This window comes from Amphibalanus amphitrite, unplaced genomic scaffold (genome assembly GCF_019059575.1).
Source record: "Amphibalanus amphitrite isolate SeventyFive unplaced genomic scaffold, NRLGWU_Aamphi_draft 000000F_arrow, whole genome shotgun sequence".
Classification (NCBI taxonomy): Eukaryota; Metazoa; Arthropoda; class Thecostraca; order Balanomorpha; family Balanidae; genus Amphibalanus; species Amphibalanus amphitrite.
In genome coordinates this window covers 856,071-867,259 of record NW_024881498.1, presented here as the reverse complement: position 1 = coordinate 867,259, position 11,189 = coordinate 856,071, and positions in this window count along the sequence as shown.

Genomic DNA, 11,189 nt, shown 5'->3' with positions numbered 1-11,189 from the left:
TGACAGCAAGGTGAAGACGGAGCTGTTGGACTGCCTCTATGCGGACGACTGGCTGTCCGGGGCCGACAGCGAGGAGGAGGCGGCGGCTCTGCTGCAGGATGACTGCACCGTGATGGCTGCTGCAGGCATGGAGCTGACTAAGTGTTCCAGCAACTCGCCGCTCCTGTTGGACGCGGTGAGACAGGGGGCCGCCTGTTCAGAGAATGAAAGTGTGAGGGTGCTCGGCGTCACCTGGTGTCAGGATGATGACACACTCTGTTTCACAGGTGACCACCTGCCTGTTGGGATTGTGCCGACAAAGCGTGTGGTGCTGTGTATGATGGCCCGCGTGTATGACCCGCTTGGCTTACTCAGTCCCTTCACAGTGCTGGCCAAGATCTTATTCCAAGAGCTATGGGAGCTCAAGCTGGACTGGGACGAGGAGCTTCCGGAGGAGAAGGCAGAGCTGTTCTGCCGCTGGCTGGACGGCTGCCGGCGACTGCGGGACGTGAGGGTGTCCCGCTGCTTCACTGCGATGTCCGCCGGTGACTGGTCGTCACTCACAGGTGATGTGGAGCTGCACGTATTTGCGGACGCTTCTCTGAAGGCGTATGGTAGCTGTGTCTATCTCAGGTTCGTGCAGCCTGACGGTTCATACCGCGTGTCTTTCGTCATGTCCAAGGGACGCGTGGCGCCACTGAGGCAGCGGCTGACTCTCCCCAGACTGGAGCTGCTGGCGTGTCTGACGGCAGCAGAGCTGGTGAGACTAGTTATCGAGGCTCTGCGCCTACCGGAGGAGACCCCCTATGTGTGCTGGAGCGATTCTATGGTCGCTCTCGGATGGCTCAGGGGGCGACCTGAGCGCTGGGATGTGTTTGTACGTAACCGTGTTTCTCGCATACAGGAGCTGACCTGCTCAGAGAACTGGCGCCACTGCCGGTCTGAGGATAACCCTGCTGACCTCATGACTCGGGGCGTGTTGGCAGAACAGCTGGTGACGTCACCGCTGTGGTTCAGCGGACCGGAATGGCTGTCACGGGCGGAGACGGCGCCCGTGTCTGCTGACGTCACACCACCTGCTCCTCAGCTGCCTGAGGAGGTGGATGCTGTGGCCGGTGCAACTCTGACGGCGGTGAGAGTGGACGAGTCTGAGCGCGGCCTGTTTCAGGTGACGAGATACGGGACGCTGGCGAAAGCCACGCGTGTCGTGGGGTGGACGCTGCGGTTTGTCTATAACTGCAGGCACCGCTCAGAGCGCCGAGCTGGTAAGCTCACAACTGAGGAGCTGGCGGCTGCCTGTGACCATTTGTATCGTGCCGCACAGGTAGACAGCTACTCTGCCGAGATTGACCTGCTGCGGCAGGACAAGCCAGTGCCCGCCAGCTCGCCACTCCACAGATTGACGCCCTTTCTCGCTGATGACGGTCTTCTGCGCGTGCGCGGGCGACTGCAAATGTCTGACTTGTCGTATGAGGAAAAGCATCCGATAATTATCCCCAAAGGCTACCTGGCAGAGCTGCTGGTGCGTGAGCGGCACAGGGTGATGAAGCACTGCGGTGTTTCGACCTTGATGACCGCCCTGAGGTCCAGCCTTTGGATCGTCGGTTTGCGCTCGATCGCGCGGCGCGTCGTGAGGAGCTGCGTGTCCTGTCGGAGGCACGACTCGCGAGCCTGCTGCGAGCCGGCGCCACCCCTGCCTCGTGACAGGGTGACCGAGGCGAAAGTTTTCGAAGTTTGTGCACTTGATTTTGCAGGTCCTCTGTTCTCTGCCGATTGTCCAAAGCAGAAATTGTATATCTGTTTGTTTACGTGTTCTGTGGTGAGGGCCGTGCACCTCGAGTTGACGGAGTCGATGGGAGTTGACGATTTTTTGTTAGCCTTTCAGAGGTTTGCAGCGCGGCGCGGTGTTCCGTCGACTGTTTATTGTGACAATTTCAGGACTTTCAAGTGCGCCGAGCGTCTGTTACAGGGGCAGTACGGCCGACTTGCGCCGAGATTCAAATACTCGGCGCCACTGGCTCCCTGGTGGGGAGGCCAGTTTGAGCGCATGGTGCGCAGCGTTAAGGCGGCGCTGAAAAAATCCCTCGGTCAGAGACATCTGACAAAAACTGAACTGCAGACTGTGCTGACTGAAATCGAGGCTTGTGTGAATTCCAGGCCGCTGACCTTTGTTGGTGATGCACCTGATGACCCTGTGCCACTGACCCCTGCGCACTTTCTGACTGGGCACAGTGTGGGCTTCCAAGTGCGGTCGGCTCAGGAGCCCTCCGCTCAGACAGCAGATACACTGAGATCGCGCGCGAGGGCTAGAGCGAGGCGTCTGAACAAGTTCTGGACGGTTTGGAGTCGTGATTATCTCAGGAGCCTCCCTCTAGCGGTGAGGCGCTTCAGATCCCAAGGTGGGCTGGTGGAGGGTTCAGTTGTCCTCCTTCAGGACGAGAATCAGCCCCGATTTAAGTGGGAGATGGGAGTGGTGACCAGGTTGTTCCCTGGGAGGGATGGTGTGCCCAGATCTGCCGAGGTACGAACGTGCCGTGGACGGAAGACGAGGGCAGTGCAGCGTCTGCACGACCTCGAGATCCTGAGTCCGTGAGTCCGACCGTCACACCGTGAGTCCGTGAGTCCTCTTCTCACCCTGACCTCGGCTGCCCAGCGCCCGTCTCCGCATTGGTGTGATATTTGTCGTGGTTTAGTTTTGCGCCGATGTGTATGTTCAGTTTCTCGTCGTTGTTTTTAATGCGCCGATTTGATTTATCGTATGCTAAGCCGGTGGTATGTGATGTGTTGTGAACTTGCGAAACGTCTGTCCCGTTTCACGGGGGGAGGATGTTAGGGAATACCGCTGGTCTACCGGGCAGGTGGCCCGAATGCCGGACGCTCGAGCGCCGGCTGGCGGGCGCGGCGGCTCGGTCGGTCGGTGCCACGTGAGTTACGTGTGCGCTCGGCCTGCCCCCGGCGGTGAGCGATCAGCTGACCGGGCCCGGGCGGCCGGTAGCCGGGGCTGTGGCGAGCATTGGCTGTTGGTCCGTGTTGGGACGAAGTTGTCGGTCTTGGATCTGTGAATTGTCACCGTTCGTGGCAAATACAAGACTGATTACTTTACAACATATTTACATCGTATACCAAAGTATTTAAGTATGGTTCGTCGCAGAAGAGCCATGTGTATATGCTGGTGGTCTGAGGAGGGGCCAGGATGACGTGTGTGTGTTTAGAGAGGGTTTTTGGTTCCGAATTTCAATAGATTCTGATATCTTAAGGTCCGCTGACAAATGCAAATGCCTAGTAGTGATGTCAAAGAGTGACTATATGGAAAAAGCCCAAACCATTACAGCAGGGTATGAAGCGATCGACAAGAACCCCACCCCTAAGCTAGAAGCTGAAACCAAAAGGCTAGTGAAGAGTACTTTAACAGGGAAGGTCCCCGAAAAGGTTCTGAAAAGTGTCGTCCCATCCGGAACTCGTACTGCTGAGCTATACGGTCTCCCTAAGACGCATAAGCCAAATGCGCCGCTCCGGCCCATAGTTTCTGCCTGTGGGGACCCACTTGACAAGCTGACATGGCTACTCGAAAGGATTATCACTCAGCTGTTAATGTTTGTTCCTGCGCACCTCACGGATACACAGGACTACCTAAAGCGACTAAAAACACAGTGGCGGATCCAGGGGGGGGGCTGCGGGGGCTGGCAGCCCCCACCCAAGGAAAACTGGCGCCACTGCGCCGAAGGCGCAGTGGCGCCAATTTTCAATTCGCAACTCATCGGAGTGCCGCATACTAGGACTAGGATGCAAAAATCAGTCGAATAACGTCGTTTCAGTACGCTCCGCACCGATATTTCCAATCGTGTGGTGTCACTGTACATACTGATCCTGGGCTAGGGATTCCGTCTAACATTTACCTCCCACTTGGTACATAATAACATACTCTTCTGAACTCGTGCTTATTCATGGCTGGATTTCGTGTCACAGGGCATGTAAAAAAATATCTGCTGCGGTTGGGATCTCTGTCACAAACTACCCAATACGTTTTCTGTCGCCGCTCGTCCACGTTTCTCTGGCTACCATCCACCGATGGATCATGGGAAAGAGTGGTTCCTAAAATCGTCATCGACGAGAGTCGAGAGATAGGCCTGGAAACTTCGGTGAAACTTGTTTTGTATCCAAACGTTGGTTGGTTACCTTTAAATAAAAAGGGAGGTAGGTAGAGATAATTTTAACAGACTCTGACTCCGAGCCGGTATCGGAGTCGAGGGATGCCAATGAACCGACTCCAACTCAGACTCCGATCAAAACTGCCGACTCCAACTGACGCAACCCTACGCAACTAACAAAAAAGATCCACGATGCGACTATGGCGCCCATCCGGGGCGTGGCGCCCAATTATGACCTGCAGCCCCTCCCCAGTGAAAATCCTGGATCCGCCACTGTAAAAACACAATTCCCTAACAAACTCCCAGCAGGAGCAATAGTATTTTCCGTGGATGTGGCAAATCTGTATGGGAATATCCCCACTGATGAAGCCATTCAGGCCACCATCAAACTCATTGAAAGACATAAAGATCAGATAAATACATTTGGACTTAGTCTTCAAGATATAGAGACACTTCTATCCCATTGCCTACACAACAACTATGTTCGATTCGGGGAGAAGTACTTTAAACAGACCGTGGGTGTGGCGATGGGATCAAGGGTAGCCCCACCCCTGGCTATTGTATTCATGGACGCCATTGAGTCACTGCTTTTGACCGCACCCGCCGCGCAGTACCAGCCTGTAATATACATGCGCTATATCGATGACGTGCTGGGGGTCTGGACACACGGACCAGAAAAACTTGATGAGTACTTTCATTTTCACAACAACTTTCACCCAGCGCTAAAGTTTACCATCGAGAGATCAGACCAGACTCCTACTCAACAAATACCATTCCTAGACACACTCATCACTGTCCAGAACGATGGCACGTACAGCACAGAGCTTTATATTAAGCCCATGGCAGCACCCATAATCATCCACTTCAACTCAGCACATCCCATTCAGTGCAAGCGCTCGGTGCTCTACTCGCAACTCCTCAGAGCCAAACGGTTAGGGTCAAACAGAGAAGCACAGAACCGCGGCATGCACATAATCGAAACTTTGTTCAAGCACAATGGATACCCACATCGACTCATACAGAGAACCAGACACAGAGTCATTAGCGACACCACAGGCCACAACACTAGGACATCAGCTAGGAAAGCGAACAGAGACATCAAAAACAAGCATGACACTACATACGTATCACTGCCTTACATTGATGACACTTTGGCCCGCCGGGTAGAGGGGGTGTTCAAGTCCTCAGGCTTACAGGCCCGTGTTGCTTGGGTCAGTGGAAAGACACTGACCCAGTACTTAACCAAATCCAAGGCCATCTATAGAAGGTACAGTCACTTCCCCGCCGACCAATCAGAGACAGATCCTGAGTGACGTCATCCCTGATGCTCGCAAGGGGTACTCCATTCCTTTGCAACGTAAAAATGACTAATTTCATTTGAAGATTATTGATGGCACTCTACACATACCGCTCAACCGTTGATGTCAATGGAAAGCCCAACTAATTTTCTAGCGACAAAAAAGAGCAGCAATATGCTAAGAAATGGCCGGTTTTGAAGATATAGACGATTTAAGAACCCTCTGCAGCAGCAGGAAAGCAACGTAAAAATGCATCGAGCTTATATTTTTACTATGAATAAATCATTTTTCAGTAAGTTTTTAAATATGTTACAGATTTATGTTACAATTTTATTACAATATTTTCATTATTTGAAACTTTATTTAAAAATAATATTTTCAAAAACACTAGCTGTTGGCAAGTAGCTTGGCAGCGATTGTGGCGCACCGCGCCATTAATTGTCCTGAGACCCCCTTATGATGTCATCAAAAGTGGAGTGACATGGGCCTGACCAAATCAGCTCTACAGAGCCCTCCCTGCCCGGCTGGTCAAAGGCGCTGTTCCACCTGCGAAGCGGGACTTGAGGGTCGTTGTCACACAAAGAACGCTGTATACAAAATTGAGTGTAACATGTGCACCGACAATCCAGCAGTTTACATAGGTGAGTCCAAGCGACGTGTCCGGGATCGTTTTAACGAACACATCAAAAACGCTAAAAACAAAACTCGCAACACACCTCTCGGCGACCATGTGGCACAGCAGCACCCATCCAGCAACATAACTGCACGGTCATTCAAAATTTCTATCGAGCGAGTGTGCAAAGACGTAGCGGACCTTAAGATATCAGAATCTATTGAAATTCGGAACCAAAAACCCTCTCTAAACACACACACGTCATCCTGGCCCCTCCTCAGACCACCAGCATATACACATGGCTCTTCTGCGACGAACCATACTTAAATACTTTGGTATACGATGTAAATATGTATCCTGTTCTATGTACCATATATGTATTTCGTATTGTACTTAACATACCTGGTATTGTATTTATGCATTATATGTATGATGTATTGTCTCATGTATGTATATTATATGACATTTTTTATGTATCATATTCACTGTTATGTATCATATTCACTTGTATGTACTATATATCATTCTATAAATATGTATTACAAAGTGTTAAATATGTATTATACGTTTTATTGACTGTCATGTTATGTTTATTTATGTACACCTATGATGATGATAGAATTTCGACCTACTAAATGTGTAACCCTAATCTTGAATTGAAGGCCACCGTTTACTCGAGGGCAGCGCTTTTCGAGGAGCGCTGTGGCCCGAAGGTTTGAACTTTGAATTGTGAAAAACGCCCGCCCGCCGCAAAACGCAAAAACCGCAAAACGCGCAAAACGCACGCCATAAACGCCAACGCAAAGGTCGCAAAAAATAAACAAACGGCCGCCCGCCGCAAACCGCAAATAAAAAAAAACGCAAAAACGCCGCAAAACAATAAAACCGCCCGCATCGCACGCCCGCTAACCGCCAACCGAAAACGCCTAAAAATCGCCGGCCCGCCGCAAAAAAAAATAAAAACACCGCAAAAAAACGAAAAAGCGGCCGCCAACCGCAAACAAATTTAACACCGCAAACGACGCAAAAAAAGAAAACCGCCCGCATCGCCCTCCCGCCCGCCCGCCGCCAAAGACAAACACCGCAAAAAACACAAAACGCCCGCCCGCCGCAAAACGTAAACACCGCAAAACGTGTAAAACGCACGCCCGAAAAGCCAACGCAAACGGCAAAAAAAATCGCCCGACCGCCGCAAACCACACAGAAAAAACGCCGAAACGCCGAAAAAAAATAAAACCGCCCGCACCGCACCGACGCTAACTGCTAACCGAAAACGACCAAAAGTCGCCCGCCAGCCGCCAAACGCAAACACCGCAAATAAGCGCCCGGCCGCAGCAAGATATAGTAATAATTTATCAACGACTGGCATACCGCTAGGCTGGTCAATGGTCATTTTCGCAAATCAAAAAGATATCTGCAAATATCTCCTAGATGAAAGCGCCCGATTAAAAAACGGATGGCACGTGCGTGTTCCTCGCCCCCAACTTCCTTCAGGTCAATCGTCATTTGGGTCACCTAGCGCATTGACGACCGGCTGGGTGGAATGAACATTGCGCCAAGAAACGTAATTATATTGTCAAAAAGAATCTCCAGAATGGTGGATCCCAAAAGTTTGAAACTACCACTTTGGCCCACTGGACGACACCTTAAACAGTTGCCGACCAGATGACACCCATTGTTTGGTCACCCACGCCATAGTATGCATCATGGGTGCGCCGAAATGACCAAAAGTCCCAATTTCCGGTGTGCAGGGTCATTTTCAACGGCACGTGGCACGTGGTTCTGGACTTTTCCGGCCACTTTGCGACATACCCATGGGTAGTGCACCGAATGGTGGTTGATCTGCATGGAAGAAAATGGGGGTCGTTTGGATCGTTTTCGAGCAATCTGCCGTGGAACGCATTTTTTTCATTTTGCCCATTTGCTTAACACGGGAATTTTCAAAGTCACGTGGCACGTGCACCAGATGGTCCGCGGAGGGGAGACCCATACCAGAACGTAGATCACCTGGCCCACTAGAAATCCTGAAAAATCAGAATTTTTGGAGCAGCCGTTTTCAAGAGCATCAAGTTGTACTGATCTCAGGCAGCTTTTGTCAAATTGTCAGGGAACTCAGATTTGTTTTTCAATAGAAAAACACAATTCTAATGAATAGTGTTTTAACTATTGACAACAAACCTTCGGTTATTTATGCACGTTTGTACTCAGTGAATCGTCTTAGTTTTATTTCGTGTGTCGACAAATTGATCTCATATTCTGATGAAGGCGCAAGTCGAAATATATTAATTTGTACTTTTCTTTTTGAATATAATTACTAATATGAGCATAAGGTTATTAATAGCATACCTAATAATTACATTCATAATGCTCAAAAGTGCCATTGCAAGATTACAATCAATTTGAATAATCATTGAATATGAATTTCTCATTTTAAACTTTGTTAAAGGGACTATCTCACCTTCAAAAAAGTCCCGTTTAGGATTCGAAAATGTTACTCTGGGTAGTGTGACGAATTCTGCAAGTTTTTACGCGTTTTCATACTCTACTTTTTTAGATATTGCGATTTTTATATTTCATCGTGACGTCATTTAGATCGGATCTGTGACGTAATGAAGAATTTACTTCATGCCAATGAGGGGGGAAATTTGGCAGCAAATATATTTGCTTTCAAATATGACGCGGCTCATACCATAACAAAAGTGTCTCTGATTAGGCATTTTGTAGTTGGCAATATGATACCTTGATTACGGAGCGAGCGAAGCGAGCGGAGTCTTACGTAGAATAACGGAAATTTCTGAGTATGAGCGGCCGGCCGTGGTCACGATTCTGCGACGCTTATATCTCAGCAACCACTTGACGGATTTACATGCGGTAAGTTTTTTTAGGGTAGCTTCATTCCTTCTACCAAGTATTGGACTATTCCCGATGCATGTGGGTGACCCCTTATGCACGTGCCACGTGCAAAACGAAGAGGTGTCACTTTTGTAATAGTTGCAATATCTTGATAACTACTGGGCCGATTGCGCTGAAAGTTGGCATGTAGGTAGGCACCCACTAGGCAATGCATATCCGTGTGCCAGAGTTGGGTTGCTGCTGCACGTGCGCACGTGCAGGGGTCGATTCCAGATCTCGAGAACGGCTGGACCGATTGCGCTCAAATTTGGTAGGGGAGAGTGGGGTAATTTGGCCGTTTTTTTAGAAAACGATGTAACTAAAAATCGACAACACATTTCTGCATTTTCTCAACGCTGACAGGTGTGGCATACATTTTACTTTCTAGGACAGTAAACTTGAAATGATTGAGTAACTACTTATATTGAAATTGTGGCGTATTACAAAGGTCTGCAAAGCGGCCAAATTGCCCCACTAGCAGGGTTATTTGACCGGGGGTGTGGGGCAATTTGGCCGGTGTTAGTTTGAGGCCATGATTTTTGTTATAGGCGAGTCAGCTTCACATTCAGCAATGACGCGTGTCCTACGACGCATTTGAAGAATTTTGGAGGTTGACTCAGCCGTCACAGGGGTCGAAAATAGTCAAAATAGAGGCTCTAGATGCGATGACAGTTTTTTACGGATAACTTTTGAAGTAATCAAGTTAGGCCAAAACTAAAAACACCATCGTAATTCTCTCCTCATTCCGCATCGAAACATGTATGTGTTGACCTCGAGAGGTCAAGGTCAAGGTCAAGGTCAAGGTTGGCTTCAGGTCACGTTACCTCAGGTCGCTTGACCTCAAGGTTACGTGAAATCAAGGTCATCATGTATATCATTCGATGCGCCTTGACGAGATGAACACTATGAGACCATTTGCGCGGCTGTATCTTTTTTCTGTAAATATTTATTAGCAAAAAAGCGTTAGGTAACCTTTGATGACGTCACATGTCCTTACAGCTGTCCAATAGGAAATATGGCATCAAGGTAGTCAAAGTTGGTCATCAATTATGTCCTTTATGGTATAATTGACCATGACAACTCGGCCGTCCCAGCATAGTGAATCTGAGCGCACCGGCCAAGTTGCCCCGCTAGTCCCGGCCAAATAACCCCACATTGCCATTCTGAATTTTTTTGTCTATTAAGTCGTCATGGCTGTACAGAACTAGATGAAATTGCTCGTGGAACCGCTGAACACCCTCAAAAATGGCGCTAAAATGTTTTAATTCGTTTACAGCCCAAATACTACATGCTATACAAATCTTTAAACGGAAGTAAAAGTTACCATTTTCTAACGCAATTCACCTTTTATTAATTTTGAATAAAACTAAGAGGGGGAAGTTTTGACATTTGTTCTCGAGTTAGTTCTGCCGATGACAAATGAATAGAGACTAAAGTTATTTCATTCACTTTTATCAGCTTTCATACAGGTGGGGGCGGCCAATTTACACCACCGGCCAAATTACCCCACTCTCCCCTACACGGTTACGGAGCAGTTAGTAGGGTGCCGTGCACAAGTCAGTTGGGACCCATTTTGCACGTGCGCACGTGCAGGGTGCCGCTTCCAGATCTCGAGAACGGCTGAGCCGATTGTACTGAAATTTGGCACATCGCTAGAGACCGGTTAGTAGGGTGCCGTGCACAAGTCAGTTGGAGGTACCCCTCGCAATTTCGCACGTGCAAGGTCCACCCTCTCGCTCGCTCCGTTAATCGCCCCAAAAGGCGTTATACTGGTGATACCTAGTCAATGTAAGTCTGTTTACGGAGCGAGCGAAGCGAGCGGAGTCTAAAGGCCGCCCCACACTGGACCTCGCATGCGGGTTGCGAGTTTTTGGTTTTTCGGGTTTCTTCAAAATCAAATAATACAATCTAAGCTGACTGACCCACACTACCATGTAACAAGCGAGTCTGCATGTTTTTAGCTTGCGAGCCACCTTACATCGCATTCCAAAAGCTCGTTTTAAGTCAACTTTCGATTTTCCTCGCAGCGAGGTCTGCGAATTCTGCGAGGCTTGCGGGTTTTTCGTTGGAGTCGAATTTTGGTTCGTTGCGCTGGTATTGTGACTATATGTAATTTTCTGAAGGTGCACCGGCTTCACTGTATTCATGAAGTTACCATAAGGGAACGGTCTAATCACTCTATGAATTAGTATTATGCCCGCAAACTCAAAACCCGCAAACCCGCAACCCGCATGCGAGTTTCAGTGTGGGGCGGCCTTT